The sequence below is a fragment of the Pezoporus flaviventris genome, unplaced genomic scaffold (genome assembly GCF_033815535.1).
Source record: "Pezoporus flaviventris isolate CSIRO_AGI_PZ_B2104156 unplaced genomic scaffold, CSIRO_AGI_Pfla_v1 ptg000029l, whole genome shotgun sequence".
Classification (NCBI taxonomy): Eukaryota; Metazoa; Chordata; class Aves; order Psittaciformes; family Psittacidae; genus Pezoporus; species Pezoporus flaviventris.
Genome location: NW_026892577.1, coordinates 18,921,044 through 18,943,001, shown reverse-complemented (window position 1 = coordinate 18,943,001; position 21,958 = coordinate 18,921,044). Strand labels below are relative to the sequence as shown.

Below are 21,958 nucleotides of genomic sequence, written 5' to 3'. Positions count from 1 at the left end.
AGTGGAGACTCCAAGTCAGAGCCTATTTTATGCATCTAACAAAACATGTTTAAACACAAATGTTGGACATAAAAAGAATGCATGAGCAAACACAAACGAAGTGCTAGAGATCACTTTAAACAGAAGTTGGCTTCAATTAGTTTATTTTTATAACAATACCATGGATTTTGGAAGATTGCTAATGCTCTAAAGTAACACTGTAACAATGCTGTAGTGAAACAAGCTTGGGATGGTAATCTCACGCTTTTAACCCAATACAAAACTGAAAATAGACTTGATTTATCCATTTCATTACATTGTCATTTTAGCACCTTCCTGTTACTACTATTAGCCTGAACTGCACACAAAAGTTACTTCGAGTTGGAAAAAAGAACTTTGGAAATTAAATTTTACCAACAGTTTTCTGGCATAACATGTATCTGTCTGGCCTCAAAAGCAGTCTGGATCAGTGATGGAACAAGGTACTTCACACTGTTGCTGCAAGAGGGGTTCCCTTTAGTAACAAGGTGTTGTTTTTGCAACTTGCATAGTACCTGGCAATCATTCTCTCTAGAAGACCACCAAAGAATGCATTCCCCCCCCCCCCCCCCCCAGTTTTATAGGTGGAATACTCAAAAAACAGGTGAGTTGGCTAAGATGACATAGTGATAGTAAGGCCAGGAAACAGAGCCTTTTGCCTGTACCTGCCACCAAACAGCACAACAGTGAAATGCATAGCTTCTCCTTTCTTTTGCCCAGTTTTCCTCTGAGATAGAGAAATAAAGACTGGTTGATTCATGGACTCAGTGACCGTCCATTGCTCTGATGTCATTTGACTACTTGTTTGTTAGTAGTATTGTAACTGCCTAAGAAAAGGAACAGCGATGCATGCCCACACATCTTGAATACTCCATTCATTAGATTTGTTTGCTTGTTGGAAGTTTGGCTTTTTCTCAAAAGGTCAGGGTGAAAGCAGCTGGACCTACACCTGAAGGCATCTCACACAACTGGCACTTCACCTGTAGACTAAGTGTTGGGTCCCTTTTGCATTAATTCTTGTGCAAATGTGTGGATTTCCTGTCTGATCTTGAAGTGTATGATAATATGCTAAGACTGTCATTCATGGTCACTATGGGATACTTGAGTTTAATGTTTTTGGTCAAAAGTACTGTAAGTGTTCACTTTACATAACCAGTGGCAATTAAAATCAGTCCTGGGAGGGACAGAAGACTGTTGCAGCATTCTGGAATTGGCATGCTTTACAATTACTCTAGCTTACAATTTGTAATAGTACACACACACGTGAGTTATTTCAAAGCAACTTAGAGACCTGCAAATAATCAGGAAATGGACAAGTTCAGAAGGTTCTTTGCTAGCCACTGTATAACCTACTGGATAGGACTTCAGCTAAGCTTATAATACACCTACAGCATTACAAAGTCAAAAAAACGCGCATAGAATCACAGAATGGTTAGAGTTGGAAGGGACCTTAAAGATTATGTAGTTCCAACTCCTGCCACATCTCTGATACCAAAATTAATTGTCAAGCAATTCAACTTTAAAAAGCTTGCCTAACAATAACATTTTTCTCTAACAGTCTGACACCTAAAATGACTATACACTGAATTACAGGGAAAACAAAAATCAGTTTGGCATCTCACATGATCTGTTTGTTTTAAACAGTAAAGCACTCTGCTACATCTATTTTGGCATTTACTTGCTAACAGCAGATGTCCCTGTGCTGCAACTAGTGTATCAACCAGGAAAACAATTCTAATTTTAAGCAAAAGGTAGAAGTTGTTCCTAAATTTCTTTTCTTCTCTCATCCTTGTTTTTTTGGTTGCTTGGTTGGTCGGTTGGGTTTTTGTACTTTTTTTCCTTTAATTGTTTTATTTTTTTTTTCCATTTCATGCTATAATTGCAGCTACAACTGGCCACAGGTTAAACACTGAACTGCACCAGAGTTCGGTGTAGTGCCCATATCTAACTCTTTCTTTTTTCTATCCCTAAACCACCTAAAATAGGAGAAAAAAAACTGTATAGACTAAACAGTGACCTCTCTGGCCAGCTTGTAGTGGAAGGATTAGAGCATTCAGGTGGAGTGAGATGTAAATTTGTCACAGCAGTGTCTACTATCCAAAGACCATTATGACTTTTCTTTTTCCCTTTGTGTGAATTAAATATTTACATTAGGTATCTGAATATTTATCACAGTAGCTCTTGAACAATATATTCTAAGGCACAGTATGCAGTTTGATGCACTTCTCCTCTTTAGAGCTTTGAAAATCCCCTTTTCCTTATTGCAAAGTGGTCAAGATGCGGACAACAGTCTTTTTTTCCCGCTCTATGATTTCTATCACAATAAATGTATAACTTCTCATAATTCCTTAATGTTTGCCTTATTTCAGCCTCAGGACTGCTGAATCATACTACAGGGACAAAATGAGTCTAAGACTGAATTGTTATCCATCTTGAGTTCATTTATATATCACAAGTTGTCTCCTCCCTTTCTGCTAAAAATACCAGCTGCAGTATAGGTATTTCTTTTCCAAAGAGATTTACATGATGTTTTATATTTTCCCAGAAAGTCTCATATGCACATTTCCAATTCAGTCTCTTCCCTAGAGGGTTAATAATTAACAAACAGACTTCCCCAGCTGGTTTTGTTCAAAGTGCCATCATCCTCCTGAATTCAGTCAACATCTATCAGAAACAAAGATGTCAAACAAAACATATTAGGCTCCAGTAATCTTTTGTGAAGTTTTGGCCTCCAGCCAGAAAATTTTATTATTTTCTAAGCAAGCTTTATTTTTCTTTCCCTGCCCAGCAGTTAGTGTGGATCAAAAGAAAGATTGCTTTAAAATGCAATCATCAAAATAATAAATACTAGCACTGACATAGCACTGTGCACCTTAGGTTAAGCCTTGCATCTGTTTTGGGTGTTCTTGTATTTGGTAACACACCCCAATGTGAGCTTTCTGGGGCTCCAGCTTTTTTCAGCATCCCATGAATATTCCTCTGTCTCCAAAGGGAGACAGGAAACCTCCTAGCTGTGTTAGGGCTCTGTTTAAATACCATTCCCATAGATGCTGAAGAATGTCCATGTCAATTAAATTTCTTCTTTTTGGTGTTTCATCCAAATGGATTAAATGCATCCAACTTCAAAAAGGAATTTTTTAATAATTTTATGATCCTGATAGAACTGAGGTCAACCATTCCTGCCCTTTCTCATAGCTTTTGGCTTTGCTTTGAATGTCATGAGCCTTACTGTCTATCCAGCAGCTCTTGAACCAGATTTGGCCACAGATACATTCCAGCAGACCCACATGGAGCTAGGAACAGCTATTTGTAAGTCTGACAAAAGCTGCCCTTTAAGTCAGTCATATCTGAGAGCTTTGAACTGGGCAGTTGCTGTGCAGGAAGTTGCCATTTCCACTGAATGTTACAAAAGAGAAAGAAAGAGGAGCTCAGTACATTCCTGTCTCCTATGCAGAAGCAAGGGCTGACGCTTATCTCAGAAGTCTGTCCCCACCTGGGGTCCTGCTTCAGACCTGCTGAGGCAACTGGACCACTCAAAGGTACATCACAGACACACCTTCAAAGTACAACTTAAGTAAACAGGCCATCAGGCATCCCGTGACCTGGGTCTGTGATATCTCTGGGGGAAAACAAAAATAAAACCAAAGACAGCTTCTTCTTTGCATGCATTCTTTTATTTTTGTGCTCTTCCTGTAGCGATTCTGGGCCTTTACTTCCTTCACCCTGGATGTAGATTTTTGGTACACAGGACAGGTTAGGTACCTCTGTGTCACTGGCTGCTGCAGTAGATGAATCGGATGATTCATTTCAGAACTGTCTTTTCTCTTTCTGAGGAAGACCACAAATTTAAACAGAGGTGTTTCTAATATCCCAGTTGCTTGGAATTTGTGTCCACAGAGATCCTAAATTCTGGCTGTTGAACACTTGTTTGGGTCAGAAATCTAGAAGATAGTTTTGGGCTAGAAGGCAGAAGGATAATGCATCAGCAGTCCCACAAACAAATACTCACCGATATTTTCAGATCAGGCTTACTCTTCTTTACCCAGACTGAATTGAAAGGGCCATCCAGTGTTGTAGATCTATTAGCCAGCACTGGTGCTGGTCTAAATCACAATTATCCAATGGCCGATCCCTGTTCTCTCTATACTTTTGCTTTCACCACTGATCAGTTTTTTCTTTCATCTTTCCTTCTATGAGGGTTTGCTTTGTCCTACATCAAGCAACCTGAGACTCACCCAACCTGGGGTCCTGCTCCAGACCTGCTGAGGCAACTGGACCACTCAAAGGTACATCACAGACACATCTTCAAAGTAGAACCCAAGTAAACAGGTCATCAGGCATGACCTGTGGTCAAGCCATGACAGTGGTCAAGCAGCTGAGACTCACCCAACTTCACTTTACATTCAATCAGGGAGGAATGAAACAAATTGATAGGGAAATAGCAATAGCTAAAATCCAAATCATCAATCCAGAATAGATTCTGGAAGGTCAGGGGAGGATGGATGGTCAAGGGCAAGATGGAGAAAGGAGCCCACACAGGCTGTCCTTCCCTCTTCCATAATTTAACTGTACTGGGATGCTCAGACACATGGTACATATGGTCCAGAGGCGCTGTGTTCAGTGAGTCAAAGCACTCCAGAAGCCTGCAATAGTAAAATCAATGTCAGCTGCATTCCTGTGTATGGTGTGTGGGGAAGAGCCACTCTGCAATTTATACTACAACTATTTTTAAGGGTAAAGTAGCTGCTGTTTCTGTAAGTATTCTATTAATCTGTTCTTTCCGGATGGAAAGCCTACTGGAGCCGTTCTGATGCATTTCCACATTTAACTGAATAGTTCCTTACATTTTTATAGTTACAATGTGTACCATATATACAACTCCATTTTCAGCATTTGCTTTTGAAACAATATTTAAAGTAATTCAATTTGCCTCTCTACATAGTTTTCATCCCACAGGACTAGCAGGACACAATATATGGCAGCTGAAACAATACTTTCTTACCTTTTTAGAAAGAATCCTTCTGATACGCTTGAATATTAAATAGCAAAATATATAATGTCTAGGTAATGTAAGCATTTAGGTAGGTGTCATATTTCAGATAGACAATAGGTAAGCCTGTTAGGATCAGGAGGAACTTCACAAAAGAAACTAGAACAGATAAAACAGAATTATGCGTAACCTGTGCTAGGACTATAACAAATGAAGCCTTACATGACTTAGAATTTTATTTTACTTTATATTAAAATTTTATGTACTCCAGCTTATTGGCAATGTCCAATGTTCGAGATTCTGCTTGCATACTCGAATGAACCTGGAAGCATCAAGCTCTGGGATGAAGTCCCAAATCTAGTGAAGCCATACAGCCCAAAGCTGCTGATGAGTCTGTCTTTTATCAGCACCATGCAAGCTTGGTTTTGGTTTCCAGCAAGGGCTTTCCAGGGGCTTCTTACCTACAACACACACAAAGTTTATGGCAGGAAGAATTGGCACAGCAGGTTTAATCAGGTTATGCCTGGGTTCAAAGGCCTAATATCATGCTTAGTATAAATTACCTGAAGAATAAATAGCTTCACAAAAGGAAAGTACTTGAGGGGCTGATTTTCAGTATTTAAAAAAGTGAAAGAAAAAATACAGAGGATTTTTTTTTTTTGTACAGCATAAATGGAAACATTAATTTTTATTCTTTTTTTTTTTAAGACGAATATCCATCTATAAAACTCTGAGAGGATACAGGAATAATTTTGGTTTTCCGATGCATGGTCTGAGACACTGACCCAGCTAATGTATTCTACCAGTCAGCCAAGTGGTGGTGGATGGCTTACAAGCCCCAGCGACTGCCACCATTTGCTGCAGGCTGGCCACCACTGTGGAACACAGGTTGTTAGGCCTCAAACTCAGAGAAAGAATCTCACCATTTGCCTTAGCTAGCATGCAGAGAAGAGTAACTTTTAGCCCACTATGCATTTCAAGATTTATCTAGTATGTACAAGTTTAGCTGTTGCCACTAAAACTATGTTTTGAATCATTTATTTCTGAGAACTGCAGTAGAGATTTATTCTGTAGGTTGAGGTTAAGAAAAGATCAGGATTTTTCAACAACAGCAACAAGCCAATGAACAAAAACTAAGCAGCAAAAATAAAGGAAATGGTAGTAAAATTTTTTGCTATTATCTAACTGTGCACTTTTGGAAATGATGAGAGTTGAGAATCACTTCAGTAGTTATAAATTACCATGGTGCTACTTGCAAGAACTGTGGCAGGCAGGGTCTAATACACTGCCTTTGACAACTGCAGTTGCTTTGTCACAGGAGGATCAGGGAAGTCTAGAAGAGCTGCAGTATAAGGAAACAAGATTATAAAAACTAAGACTTTGAAGTGAGGCTTTATTCCAAAATGATTCTCAATGCCCTTTTTTATGATTAAATTTCTAAGATCAGAATCCAAATCTCAGTCATCCTGCACAAAGATAATGGATATAGAAAAGGATCAGCAACTCTTACATTTGAGCAGTTCACAGAATAAATTGAAAAAGGAGAAAATCCATTTTCAACAGTGCTGTGGAATGATTACTCATGCAGTGGATGTCTAAAATGTTTAATAACTTTCATTTCTATGTCTTAATTTTCTTTTTCCCATGTAAATTAATAAGTAAATGCCTGCTACTACAGTCAAGAAATAAAACATTAAACCAAATCCATTTACAGGAATGGATTTGTGGCATTTTCACAGCATTTTCTGTGAATTACCTTTCCAGAAAAGGGATCAGATTGAAAACATACCTCAAAGATATACTTATTTAATACTAAGGAACCCAAGTGGATGTTTCCATCACTCACCAACCAAAAGAAAAACCCACAGACCAATGTAAGAACTTGCATTATCCCCTTCCAATCATTTCAGTGCATCCCATTAAAGTTGTTGAGAATGAACCCTGAGACTTGAAAAACGTCTTAACACAGCTTTGTAATGTTGCAGCTGTGGCTAAGAACTGACACTGATATTTGCAGTCCTGCAAACTTGAGAGTTTTACTGCTCGTTTAATTACAACTTCTAAAGGATCCGGAGAAGATCCCCGGTTTTTAACTGGTGCACAGCCCATTGTATCAGCTCTGTGTGTTCCACTACCATCTACTGGCCAAAGCGAGACTGTGTTTCCAAGCCCCAAGTGTTTCCAACCTTAGTTCATACCATTTCAGAACACTGTAAAACTGTGAATTTGCTTCTGACGGTTACTTAGGGCTGCATCAGATTGTAATAGATCAGTGCTGGTCTGAGGGGATTTAAAACCAACACATTACCAATGGAAATATTATAAATTATTATAGCTCAAGAAAAGGCCTCTTTTTTTTTTTTCTTTCTTTTTTTTTTTTTAAGCTGTGGAGTTAGAGCCCCATTGCTGAATGTATGCAATTCAGCTTTTATCCAAAACATTCTGCTTATGTAAAAATGCCCTGGAGGAAGAGTTTATTATTACAAAAGACTGGGGATTCCTGTTACTGCACTAAGGAAGGAGCAACATGATGAAAGAAAACAGCAGGGAGCTAAATCAAACAAGAATTTGTACAATGGTGCCCTGGGAATCAGAGCTGCCCAAGTCCCAGAGAGTGTGCAAAACCCCATCTTTTCTCTACACTCCCTCTAGACTGCACTGCACAGATTTCAAGTAGCCCCACTGCTCCTCTCTTGTCGTGACCCAGCCATAAAAGTGTGTGTGTGTGTGTGTGTGTGTGTGTGTGTGTGTGTGTGTGTGTGTGTGTGTGTGTGTGTGTGAAGGTAGAGGAAGGGAGGAGGCAAGCAGAAGCAAGGAGGATCCCTGCACAAAGAAGGGCAGCACTGCACCAAGTAGAGACACAGCTGGAAAGGGCTTTTCTTAGGAGTCATGTTGCCCCACTTACAATCTCGTGCCACAACCCCTCACTCTGCCCGATCATGCTGGACATCTCAGGCATACTTATGTTCCCATTGCGGACTCCCATCCAGGTGGAATGTGACAGCTGCATGAGGCATCTCTTTCCCTCAGAGACATGATGCAAGTACTGCTAAGGGGACCAGGAGGTAAATTTTCTCCTGAAATGGAATCTGCAAAAATAAGCGCATTGATTTTTTTCCAAACCCTAACATCTGGTAGAAAAGGTTTGTCATACATTGGCCTGAATTTATCCATCTCTGGTGGGGATACCCTTCCATCCCCCAAGCAAGGGAGTGGTATGGAAACATCTAACACTTCCCTTTCAGTAAACACCATCAAAGAAGCTGCATGGCAGAAGAAAGTGCAATATTAATTTGCCTGCTCAGGCTCTGGTGAAGTTCTTCGACATGGAAAGCACTTCAGTGCAACCAATGGAAGCTACAGTGCTGCAGTCCATGTATCTTCACCTTGTATATTATACCACTGCCCTTCAAACATATTACAACATACCTCAAGGGAAACTGCCTATGTCAAATTTTGTGAGAAAAATATACACTTTCATTCAGGACATCGAATCTGACAAGATTCTGCATAACTAGTAACAACACTGTAGCCTGACAAATACACATCATCAGAGACAAAACCAGGTAACTCTGGCAAACAAAACCCATCCTGCAAGCCATTCTGTTTGCTGTAGTGTGAAAAGGCAGCATTTACACGCTTGTCAGTTTATGGGATGAGGGGGATTTGTTGGTTTAAGTTCCTCCAAATGTAGCTTAAATAGGTGAAATTCTCATGGGGAAGCTGCTGCTTTTAGTGGTAAAGCAGCTCTCACAGTTCATATATATATATTGCAGATGATCTGGCAATTGTATGCAAATGTTTCAGTCCACAAACTCTAATAGTGGACTTCACATAAAAACAGCCCCATAGATAAATCTAGAAGACTAAACTCAAACTTTCAAAACATTACTCAATACTAATGTAGGGGGTTATACGATTAGGCAAAATATACCCAGAAAAGCAATTTATATTTTGTATGATGGAAAAATCTCATATTAAGAACTTGCAATAGGTACACCCATAGAAGTTGTAGTAAACAGTAGGTTGAAAATTTTATTGGGATCAAAACCTTCTGCAGCATCTTTGACAACATTTTTGAATGGTTCTGTACACCAGCACAGAAATATTCTATGTACTAAGTAATTTTTTAAAATAGCCCTATACATAATTATAACATGAACAGGCAATTTTTGTTTCTAAAATTGGCCATGTGAAATCTAGCTAAAAGGCAGTCATACATTCCTGTGCCTGTGCACAAATAGAGTGTAAAAGCATTTCAGTTGGCCTTAGCTGCTTGATTAATTCTGAGGAACATACCTCCATTTTCGGGCTCTTGCAAAATTGTTAGATTGAGTCATCATAAAACAAACAAACCAACAAACCCAACAATAAAAGCAGCCCTGCACAGCAGTTTTCAGAGGCCACTGAAGGCACAGTAAATCCATTTTGAAGTAACTCATCGTGACCAACCATTTGTTTTTTCACACTGCAATAAAAATAAAAAATAGAATCCCTGAAAATCTTCCAGGAATTTTCAGAGACATGGGTGGAAGGCTTGTTAGGGTGGTCCCATGGAGAGTAAGCTCTGCCCTCCAGGGCTTCTGTCACTGAGGTAGTGCTGAGACCTGAGCTGGGACCTTCACAACCATCAGCTCACAGAACAACTAGTCAGCTAAATTTATCTATCCTCTCCTTCATTAGCACCTTCCTATGAACACTTAAAGTGAGAAGTGTCCTTTTCAGGGTCTGCTACAACAGCTTCTAGGATTATAGAACACTTTAGGAACAGCAGTGTGGCTTCCCCACGTATCATCCTTAGCTTTTGAGAGCAGAGTCTCAGAAGAGCACACATCAATACTGCTTGCAGAAATAATGTAGGTGAACAGTAAAGCCATTTATTACCATAACTTCAGCAAGATTTATACAAGCAGATATTGCCCCAAAATGTCTTTAAAAGTGGTTGATGGGATTCCATTTCTGAAATAAACTAGGAGAGATATCACCCAGTTAAATCTTTAACAGGACACTGGATGCATCTCAAATGAATATGTTAACTTCAGGGTGACAAACCTATATGCCATTATACTTATAGACTAACTTGCTTTACAACATGAAATAGGTATCATGGGCCAAACTAATTCTGGCACTCTCAAGTCAAAAGTGACTTCATCTCTGCAAATCCACCTGGATTCATCTCTCTTGGAAATCCATCTGGCAAGAATCCACTGTCTGAAAAATAACCCTAGAATTCTTGGGGTATGTTTCAGAGTTCCTAAATTCGATGCTAAATTTTAATGCTGGCTGATGAGCAGATTCTGCAACACATAAAAACAAAACACAAAAGACCAAATGTTTCCAAAGTAAAAAGTTTCATGAGAATGCCTGCTGTTCTGGGGCCTCAGACACCACTGCTCCATGCGAGTAGTTGGAGGTTTATGGTGTGGGAGTATTTTCAGTTCATGGCTTGCCCCAAAGGGGACAATTTCTCAGTGGTTCTGTCCTGTATCCTCACCTCATCCTGCCACAAAGAAAAAGCTCTCCAAAGTAGGGAGCCCCTACAGCATTCATACTAATAGCTGCGAGGGATTTTCTGGGTATAGGTGCCCAATGGGGGGACTCCCAAGAAGGAGAAAACTACTGCAGATCATGGAGATTCACATGGAAGACATGACCGCTTGCTGTTTCTGATCAATTACTTGTTGCCACTTCTCTCAAAATCAGGAATTTTCAGAAATCAGAAATCAAAAAATCAGAGGGTGCTTTCTTCCAAAGCAGGAATGTCAGCATTACTCAGTGGCAAATAGGTGTTTCTGACCCAAAGTATCCTGTGGAAGAGTTGGTTATTCTCCTTCTACAGGCACCACAGAAAAAGGGAAATGGCAGCCAGCATCACCAATGTCATGGGAACAGCCGGAGATACAAGCCCATGATATGATACTGAAAGGGAGGACATAAAGTATTATAAAGCAAATACTGCTATAATTATAAATATAAACACATAGGCGTTTTATGGAAAACATATTACTCCCCATATGTCACACATTTTAAATTACAGGTTTAACAGTGAAAAAGTTACCTCACAAAATATCAGCTCAAAATGTTTAATTACTCCCGTCGTGGTTTAAACCCAGACAGACAGCTCGTTCACTCACTCCCCTCCTTCTTGCCTTCCCCCTACTCCCAGAGGGACGGAGAGGAGAACTGAAAAGAATGCAACTCCCACGAGTTGAGATAAGAACAGTTAAGTAACTAAAGTATAACACAAATCACTACTGCTACCACCAATAAGACTAATGATAAGTGAAATAGCAAGGGAAGAGAATACAACACCTCAACACCCACCCGCTGAAAACTCACCCCGCCAGCCTGAGCCTGACCAAGCACCAACCGATACCTTGTCCAACCCCGCAGTCTCAGCCCTTCCAGGGAGCTCTGTTACATCCTGGGCATGACGTGCTGTGGTATGGAATACCTCTTTGTTCAGTTTGGGTCAGGTGTCCTGTCTCTGCTTCCTCCTGGCTTCCCCTCCTCCCTGGCAGAGCATGAGGCTCACAAAGTCCTTGGCCAGGCCAAACATTTTGAGTGTTATCAGCTCTGTACCCAGGTGGAAAGTCAAAACACAGCGCTGCACCAGCTACTAAGAAGGGGAAAAAATGACTGCTACTGCTGAACCCAGGACACTCCTTGTAAAAAAAAATAAGGTACAGAAGTAAAAGCTTTTCAGAAGGTCTATTGCATCAATATCTGAAATAGAATCCAGAACTATCATAAAATTACCCACAAAGCTAACACATACTCACTGTAAAATTGATAATGAGAAGACAATCTATCTAAACCCATACAAGAGCAGATTGTTCTTTCTTTGAGACATGTCAGTTGGATTCCAAGTGGCTACATTAAACATGATCTAATCTGTTATCTAAAATCCCTTAAATTTGTCAAGATATGTTAATTGACACTTGTGCAAGGATGAGCAGCAGTATTTATCCACTCTTTAAAGTACAAAGATCAGTTTACAGCACAAAGCCTGGCCTCACAAATGACTGTTCTGGAACAACCAAGAGGATGATAAACTGAAGTGTAAGGGTGTGGGAGCTTCCTGAGCTCAACTTTGCTATCCAGGAGCAAATGTAGGGAAGATCACAGTACTAGTGCTTAAAGAGAAATCCTCCAGGCATGAAGACTTAAACCTCTTTTTGATGATAAACTAACAGCAATATCTAAAAAAAAAAACCAAACAAAAAAAAAAACCCAACCAGACATGAAAGGAAGAAGTGGAATTTTTTGATTTAAGAAATAGAGTCTCTCATGAGAAAAAAATCAGGAGAAAGAGACCATCTCCACCCCAGCCCAGTCTGTGATTGCTGTTGCTATTCTCACTTGTCTACAGAAGGCAAATGCTTCTGCTAATGTGTATGAATGTCCATAATATATTTTAAGCAAGACTGTCAAAGTAAAGCAATGCCTCAGTTTTAACCCCGTTTGCCAGTTTGGACTTCTGTGTGTAAAAATTCTCTGTGACTACAAACTGAAGTGGGTGCTTTGCTATGGAGTGGTTTTAGATTTGGTTCCCTTTATGACTAAGAGAGGAGGAGTGTTAACAAGTATCTTAAAATAGCTAATTTATTATTTGTCATTCACAAATAGTCTAAAATAAGGATTTTTCAAGCAAGAAACAGTTCTGCCCTTGAGCTAACTGAAGCACTTCATTTTGTTCCAGCTTTCACAGTGCATGTCACTGCTTAAAAAAATGAAAAGGCAGGAAATGCGGTAAAATGTTGACACAATCCTAACTCAAGCATCACTAATACATCAGAGCCCAGTTTGTATCTCCCACTGGTTTATTCCATTTTAGTTTCCTGCAGAAAATAATTAAAAAAAGGGAAGATGGGATGCAGACAGGATGGCAGAAGCAAAGCACCAGCTCGTCTTTCCAGGAACTGACACATTTGTTTGGACATTTGAGCAAATCTAGCAGTTCACTACTGCCAGCAGGAGGCTATGTCACTTCTTCCTTCCTTGCTTCTCTGTTCTTCCAGCTGCATATTCCCATGCACAGGTCTGGTGTTTGCCTGCCCCTGCACTGAGCTGATGCATCCTGGCAAACTGTAGAAAAGGACATCAGTTGTGCGGGAGGGGGAAAAAAAAGGGAAGAAAAAACAATAGACGAGAAAGTTTTCTGCTAAATTAGCAAGCTGCAGATGGTCTGGGAGAGTGCCACGGGTGTCCCACTGCGGAGGCAGGACTGGCCCCTTCACCTCCAGGAGCATCCTGCTGCACCTGGGCCAGGCAGGCAGCACTGAGCCGGGGGCACAGTTTCCTCCCATCCCCATCATGCTTTGGCTGGGGCCCATGGGCTACTCTCACATTCACCCAGTTGGGAAAACATGGGGAGGGCCCTTAACACCCACTGCAGCCCCATTCCCCCCCACCAGTGCCCTGCAGCCTGGCTGCACTATGCCAGCAGTTATTCTTTCTGACTTTTAATGCCTTTTCCATCTACCCAAAGCAGCAGCAAGTGGTTAAAATACAAACATTTAGGAGGTAAATAAAACAAACCAGCAGGAAAATGCTTTCTTTTTTTTTTCCCACACTATGTGCAGGATTACTCCAGCACTCCCCTCAACTGCAGTTCATAATAAATGATGTCAAATATGGATATGGTTTGCTAGAGCCACATGTGAGCACTGCCCAAAGCTTGCATTTGTTTATTTCACTTCTTGACTCACTCTCCCTTACCTCCTAGGCAGCCAGCAGGAGAGATTGTCTCTTTAGGCCCAGAGCTTAAAACTAAGAGGTGATATATAAAGTTGAGCCATATTAAACCACTCCTGCAGTAAGTACAGCACCCAAGGGCACTCCATACAGATTCAGGTTACCGGGACCCCCCTTCCCCTCCCTGACCCGCTTTAGGTTAATAATTTGCCACTGGTCTATTTTGGTATTTTTGGCAGCTTCCCACTGGGCTCCAAAGCTGTGCCAGCACCCCGGGGAAGCTGGCAGCTCCCCATCCCAGATGCAACACAGGAATGTGGCTTGAAGAAACCAAACAACGCATGGTCCCCTCATGCTTCTAGCAAGAAAACTTATGTGAACAAAGTTAGACAAATATGAAAAGAAAAGCCAGACTCTATTTGATCGACCAGTCAGTTTGCACTGTTCACAGAAATGCATTTTATAGAGTCTGTTCTAATCTAACTTTACATGTCCCACCCCTCATCATATTTTCATCAAAGTTACCCTCAGTTTTGCCTTTTTTAATTTCGTGCAGTTACTCTGCTGCCATGACAGAAAACATGAAATTTCATCTCTATACCTGATTCTAAGTTATGCAACAGAAAGCTCAAAGTTAGAAAGAAAACTTAGTAACTTTTTTTTTTGAAATCACTTCTACATCACAGCAATTGATTTATTAAACAGTGTTGATGTAGTCTGTCTGAATATTAATCTTCAAAATCTTTTATGTTCCTGGTTTTAGAGATACCTATAATAAGCTGCTCCTAGATGAAAATAATGTACAATGAATTCGATATAGTAAGAAAAGAGAACAGAGGCAAAGCAAAACTAAACCTTACCCTGAGACTTTTGGCAGACAAACCCAAAATTTTTCTGACTTTTTTAAAGTACCATTTTCCTGTAAAATAAAAATTAGGGTTATTTGATTCCATCGTACACAGTGGAAGTTGTTCCTCAACATTTGCATTGTTATAGCACTGTCTCTACAATCAATATAGAACCTTATATTAAAAAAGACATTGTGTAAAAACAATGCATAATTATTATACTAAATTTGGAAAAATAAATATCCGAAGGTCATTATTACAAATATTTAGGTAGAACAACGAACACTCCCATAAATACAATTTGAAACAATAAGCTCATAATAAAAAAGTCAAAAGCTTTCACTGAATAAACTTAAATGCTAAGACCAGTATGGACATGGTGTAAAACAATAAATTAAAATGCAAAATTCATAATCTTATTCCTTATGAATAAGAAAATTCATAACCTTATTATATGCTCAGACCCAGCATACGATACTAACCATATAATTTGAACTTTGGTGCTTAAAAGCAATTGCAAGAGGATGTAATTACAACCCCAATTTAAGTAAATAACTGTCTTGATAGTGCCTTTTTTACTACCTGCAGTTATGCCCATAAATCTGTGCCCGCAGCTTTTTTGAAGTTGAAAAAATATAGAGAAGACTAAGTTGCTGGAACAAGTTAGGCCTTCTCTTTGCAGCAGTCATCATTTTTATGGATAAAACAACTTCCCACTGTCCTTAAACCAACTGGAAATATACTCACATGCACTACTTCAACTGGAAACCAGTTGGAGTACATTGGAGGATTTTCATTCACCTATTTTTCATAATTGTCACTCTGGAAACCATCCAAACACTAATTTTCTGTCCAAATAGATTCACTATTATGAAAGCTGGAAAATGAAACAGGAATAAAAAAGAATTAATTGGTAGCCATTTATGGATAGATGAAGTCTCTTCCAGAACACTAAAGCACTGAAAAATTTAATTACTAAACAATGACATTGCATAGATACTAGAAAGTAAGAACTTGAGCAGCATTTCAGGGTCATTTAACTATAAATTCAGTTAACTGAAGTTAATTTCAGTTGGGTTAGGATCTAGTGCATTACCTAAGAAGTCTTCCAGAAATGTTCACAGCAGCTGGAACAACTTACGTTACTAGTTTCGAGTATCATCCCATCGGTAAAACTTTTCTCAGTTTTAGTTGAAAGTAAGATTTTTCAATTACAGATATCCAGTGAGGTTCCTCCCACCTCTAAATAAGTGGTTTTACAAATGTATGCAATTCAACCCCAGATTTGTATGAATAAGGTTTTTAAATATTTCCGAAAGTGCTGGCATTTATTTCTGGCAGTTCCAGCCTAGCGTTATGCTTATGTGCTGTATTACAGATCAGGTTTTAAGCACTATTAAGGGAAAAAAAAAAAAAAAAAAAAGAGGTTGCTTTTATAACAGTGTGATGGTACATTCGTAACATAGATTTTTTGCATAGCAAATTTTTAAATGTGTATTCCATTATGTTTTTATATTTCTAATGCATGATAGTAAGCACAAAAGAAATTATACTTACTCCTCAAAATGTACCTGTCAGATAGCTCAGTGAATATTTGAACCTTTACATCTTGGGAATCTGGGAAAGAGAAACACTAATTTGTTTAAAGCAGTGGAACCATAAGTAGGATCTGAATAACATTTTTTCCTAAATTGCTATCCAAGATGAAACTTTATCATCCTAACGAAGATGAAATTTTATTTATTTAGCAATATTTTCAGTACTCTACCTTGTTGCAATTTATCTTTGAGGGAGCAACTGACCTATGATAGGTACTGCAGAATGCTTGTGCAATGTCCTGGTTTTTAGAAGCTCAGGGGCCTTCAGAATTTGTATCCAAAAGCTGTAAAAAAAAAAAAGAAAAAAAAAAGGGCTTGTTTTGTTTTTTTGCCAGTTTAAAAACTATTTATCAATCAGCAAGAGTGATCACCAAAACATTTCACTGAATATGCAGTCCTGCAATGGACCTCTCCAACACGGTTGGTATCAGTTTTCAGCTGCGACCAGGCTTGGATTCAAATCAGCTCTTTAAATGCAAACACAGTCTGGGTTAAATTTATCCTTGTGGTCACTGCAGTTCAGTACTGAGATAAATTTGGCCACATCCACACATGTTGCTATTAAGGAATGCATGTATTTAAAAGAAGCCTGATGAAATAATTGCCTTTTAATGTTCAGTTGCAAATAGACTTTGGTTTATAATTATTTTCGATGAACCTTATTTGAAACAACATCTCTCCAAGGATGGCATCAGTTAAGGATCCATTTAGTACAAGAAGGGTCAGATATCTGTTTTGAGAGGATAAAAGACTCATGGAATCGTCATAAGAGGAAAAGAGAGGAGGAAGCATTTTTTTTTTACACCAAAGGCACAAATACACTTAAATAGCTTTCACATATCTGAGCATTCATTTCCTTGAGGTAAAATTTTTGACACCTTATTCTGTATGCAAAGCTACTCAATTTGCTGTAAATCTCTGTATCACTGTGTCAGTAGTTAAAAACCTAAGGTCTTTGCTTTTAAAAGGAAGAAAATCTTCAAATATAGAATAATCCTTAAGAAGTCCAATTTCTGCCATAAATATGGAAAGCACTTTGAAAAATCAAACAGCAGAAAAAAAATGTTTTGCTTTGAATCCAAAGCGAAGCCGGCCTTTGGGGCATACTCCTTGATGATTCTGGTCTTTTGGGATCACTTTCTCTATTTTCCATGCAAATTTACTTTTACAAATACAACAAAGAGAGACGGTACAGTTTGCATTACCCCAGAGTCCTCTGTAAAAAGAAAAATCACAGATCAATATTGGCTTAAGAATTGGAAAGGGCTTTTTTCTTAGATAGCTTAGACATTGTCAATATGGGTATCCTTTAGTGGTTGAGTAAGATGACATTCTACGTCAAATACTTTTGGACATATCACATTATTGTGGATTTGATGGTCTACAGGGCTCATACTTTTATCCCCAGTTTGATTTTATTGTGTTAAACCAATTCCTCTACACTGAGTCAGATAACACACACCTCCTCCAGATAAAATAGTTTCACTTCCTTACATTGAAGATTTTTGGCAAGATCCAGGTACTGACATAAAACGCTGACCTGCTAAGGAGGAAAATACATTTTTCAGTGCACTCAACAAGCTATTGACCAGCTCCCATCTACTGTTCAGCTGAGGGGCGAGGGTGGGAGTCTCTTCCTTTAATACTAACTCTAGTAACACCAAACTCAAGAATTTGAAAGTCATGAATAAAACCCCCAAGATTATGTGCAGAAAAAGAGTTTTACTTTTTTTTTTTTCCATTTTGGTTTTCAAGGCTGAGATCACAAGTGTGCAGCTGGATTAGTTTTCTTCGGCTCTTCTCACAAACAAAAAGCTGGTTATTTTTTATTTTCATGGAACCTGATATGTTTACTTTGTCATAGGACTTGCAGATCTTCAGAGACTGTGAGATGACAGAAATCACTGGAACCACCAGCACTGTATTTATTACTATTATTGTTGCTATTATTACTATTACCATAGTAAAATATAGAGCTATGTGATGATGTAAATGTTAGCACCAAAACCACAGTACCCCAAAATCCCTCAGCAGATTGGCTATGGGATCAGAAATAAGCTAGAAACCTGAGTATTTGAAGTTGTATGCTTGTAGAAAAAAACAGTTTATAAATGTAGGAAATATTGTTGCTCAGTCCATCTGGCTCATTTGGTTATGAGAAAACTAACTGTGAAAACCAGCAACGCATTCACATTTTTGCTGTGCCACATAACAGATTCTTAAGTAAAACTAAAGTATCAGTATCACTGGAATCTGTATTTTGACATTAGAGAGCTGGAACTATTAATATACTTTTAAGTCCTACAAACTAGTCTCTGAGCATATTAATGATATTTCTCTATTCTTAATCATAAAAACAGTTATGCAAATTATAACCATGTAACAGGACTTGAATATGGATTGCACTTCTTGAGAGCAATTAATATATAACCTCTTTGGCCAACAACAGAATCAAGTCTTAACTCTGGCAGCAAAAGGAAATATAAAATAAACCTGTTTGTGATGAAATGAAGCCACATCTTTTCCCTGTTTTCTGCTGATCTCTTTCTCTCCCTTCATTCCAGTTCTGGCATGTTCCTGGTGATTCATCTCTCCAGCTGCGAAGAAATGTTAAGAGTGTAGTTACACTTTCTCCTATCCTTACCTAAAAATATACCCTCTGTTATAAGCATTTGTAAGGAGACAGAAGATAAATTACTTTATTACTTAAGTGCTAAAAAATGACAACCAACAACAGGGTTGGTACTTGTGCCTTTGGTTTGTCTATTTTATAACCCTTCCAGAAGAAATACTGTAACATGGAGATAAATTAAGTGTAACACATTCTGAATTATATTTACCTACCTTACTGAGGTTTTCAGCATGCAATCCGATCCACTATTTGATAGCAAAAAAAATAAAAATGATTTGCCATATGTTTAGCTGTTGTTGCCCTCTTATCAAAGAATTAACAAACTCCTAAAATCAGACTCTCTATTCAGACAAATAGCATCTCCATTCAATTTCAGTGGGAGAACAGATTCCAATGGGAGTATACAGGGCCTCTGTTATTTGTGTCACTTCAGTAATGTTATTCATATAAGTAGAGCATGATTTAGACTCATTTCCACTGGATTGCTGATAAATCTTGTGTAACCTAGGAATTTACAATTTTAGGAATTTGCAGCCTATCTGGTTTGAAAAGGACTGTAGTCTTAGACCAGAATTTGGTTTTTCACCAACTCCTAAAAAAAGACAATAGCAAATATTTCCTTTTAGCACTAATATATTGCTCATGGTTAATGTTTCCAAAATGTTTCCTATGAACATTAACTAATTTTGTATATCTCATGCAAGAGATTCCTAGAGATCCTTTCCAAACTGCTTGTTATTCTCATGAAAGTCTCTAGACCTCCACTCCTAAAAGGCAAAGTATTATGGAAAAGTCACAGAAATAATGTAATTCAAACACCCACTTATTATTGCTGTGCTGACTTGATTCTGCCTTAAACTATGAACGGGCTTTACTTTCAGGGTTAGCCACACAATAATAACAGTTTTGAGGTCTTGGGAAAGAGCCAACAACAACAACAAAGTTCTGAATGTGTAGGATACCAGAAAAGCCACCCTGAAAAGCATTTCTTTTTTTTCCTAGAAAAAAAAATGAAGTTGCTGTGGCAACCCACACTGTCCTCAGAGTTACACTTAGGATTTCAACAGGCTACAGCTTATACAGCAATATCAAAGGAAGAAATCAAACATTTCTGACAAAGAAGAAACTAAGGAAGGAATGTTGTCTGATTTTGTATTGCCTGACCCCAGCATTTAGTTTTCTAATCACAGCACTCAGCCTACACATAACAGTTTTAGAAGAAATAGTGAAAAATGTGATTTCAAATTCCATGCTAGAATTTTTTGACCAAGTTTTATAATGACAAGTGCAAAGTCTATTCAGACTGCTGAGCATTATTTTACTGCTTGCCATCCTTAGTCTTGCTTCCACAGGAAACCTGTTACAATCACTTAGGGACACACCTGGCTATACTGGGAATGCTTAGCCAAAGGCAGCAGGCTTAAAAACAGCTACATCTGTTATAGTCCGAGACAAAACTTCATGGAGGTTAACCTGATTTTCAATGCCAAGGGAGTAAACTTGGCTTTTTCATTTCAAGGGATTAAACCTGGTTGGACTGACATGGAAGAGGTATAATGATAATATGACCTTGATAATATGACCATGACAGCTCTAGAAAAGGAGCAAGAGTCAGTGGTGTGCAGGGGTAACAACTCATTTCAAGTCTTATTCTTTGGGACCCACTTGGCCAGCTTCACCCACATGTCACAAGACAAATATGCCACAACCAACAGCAGAACCAGATTTAACATACCGATTTTGGGAGAAAATAAAACCAAATAAAACCAAAAATAAAACCAAAAAAACACCAGACCGACAAGCAGTAGATCTGCTTGTAGATCTATCCTCGTGGCCCTTCTCTGGACTTGTTCCAACACTTCCATGTCCTTTTTATGTTGAGGACACCAGAACTGCACACAATACTCCAGGTGAGGTCCCACGAGAGCAGAGTAGAGGGGCAGGATCACCTCCTTCGACCTGCTGGTCACGTTCCTTTTGATGCAGCCCAGGATATGGTTGGCTTTCTGGGCTGCAGGCACACGCTGCCGGCTCATATTCATTTTCTCATCAACCAGCACCCCCAAGTCTTCTCCGCAGCGCTGCTCTGAATCTCTTCTCTGCCCAACCTGTAGCTGTGCCTGGGATTGCTCCGACCCAGGTGTAGGACCTTGCACTTGTCATGGTTAAACTTCATGAGGTTGGCATCAGCCCACCTCACAAGCATGTCCAGGTCCCTCTGGATGGCATTCCTTCCCTCCAGCGTATCAACCAAACCACACAGCTTGGTGTCATCAGCAGACTTGCTGAAGGCGCACTCAATCCCACTGTCCATGTCAGTGACGAAGATGTTGAACAAGACCGGTCCCAACACCGATCCCTGAGGGACACCACTCGTTACTGGTCTCCAGCCGGACATTGAGCCATTGACCACAACTCTTTATGTGTGGCCATCCAGCCAGTTCTTTCTCCACCGAGTGGTCCATCCATCAAATTGATGTCTCTCCAATTTAGAGACAAGGATGTCGTGTGGGACAGTGTCGAACTCTTTACACAAGTCCAGGTAGATGACATCAACTGCTCTGCCCCTGTCCATCAGTTCCGTAGCCCCATCATAGAAGGCCACCAAATTGGTCAGGCAGGATTTCCCCTTAGTGAAGCCATGCTGGCTGTCACCAAGCACCTTGTTGATTTTCATGTGCCTTAGCATGCCTTCCAGGAGAATCTGCTCCAAGATTTTGCCAGGCACAGAGGTGAGACTGACTGGTCTGTAGTTCCCTGGGTCATCCATTTTCCCCTTCTTGAAAATGGGGGTTATATTTCCCTTTTTCCAGTTGTCAGGAACTTCACCTGACTGCAAAGTCAGGTGAAGTTACAATGTTATAATATGAAGTTCCTAGTTATAACATTTCAAGATGTGAAAACCCAAAATGTTTTCATACCAGCTATGTACCAATCTGGATTCTTTGTTCTAACATCTGCAAAATTACATAAATAAATTAGAACATCACTGACTAAGAACAAAAAGAGATGTTTAATTGAAACTGCCTTCTCCATATGGTAAGGATTCAATCAAAATCATAAAGAATATTGCTATACATGTTCAGGGCAAAAAAAGGAGTTTAACGCCCTATACATTAAAAAAGCCCCATGCAAGTAAAAACTTCATCAAGATCCAAAACATTGTGTCCTGGGT

The 21,958-nt window shown here is 39.2% G+C and overlaps 1 long non-coding RNA gene across 2 annotated transcripts; it reads right to left on the bottom strand.

Moving 5' to 3' along the window:
* Positions 1-1,866: 1,866 nt before the first annotated feature.
* Positions 1,867-19,775, bottom strand: LOC133272326 (uncharacterized). 2 transcript variants are annotated; one of them, XR_009744394.1, is made up of 9 exons: positions 18,996-19,775; positions 17,646-18,748; positions 15,301-16,435; positions 14,566-14,624; positions 14,231-14,312; positions 6,250-6,350; positions 5,321-5,469; positions 4,254-4,362; positions 1,867-2,682 (listed from the first exon to the last, which is right to left on the bottom strand). It is a non-coding gene; the product is annotated as an uncharacterized LOC133272326 (long non-coding RNA). The 2 variants fall into 2 exon arrangements; XR_009744393.1 differs by lacking the exons at positions 1,867-2,682; positions 4,254-4,362; positions 5,321-5,469; positions 6,250-6,350 and adding an exon at positions 12,252-13,096.
* Between the last annotated feature and the right edge of the window lie 2,183 nt (positions 19,776-21,958).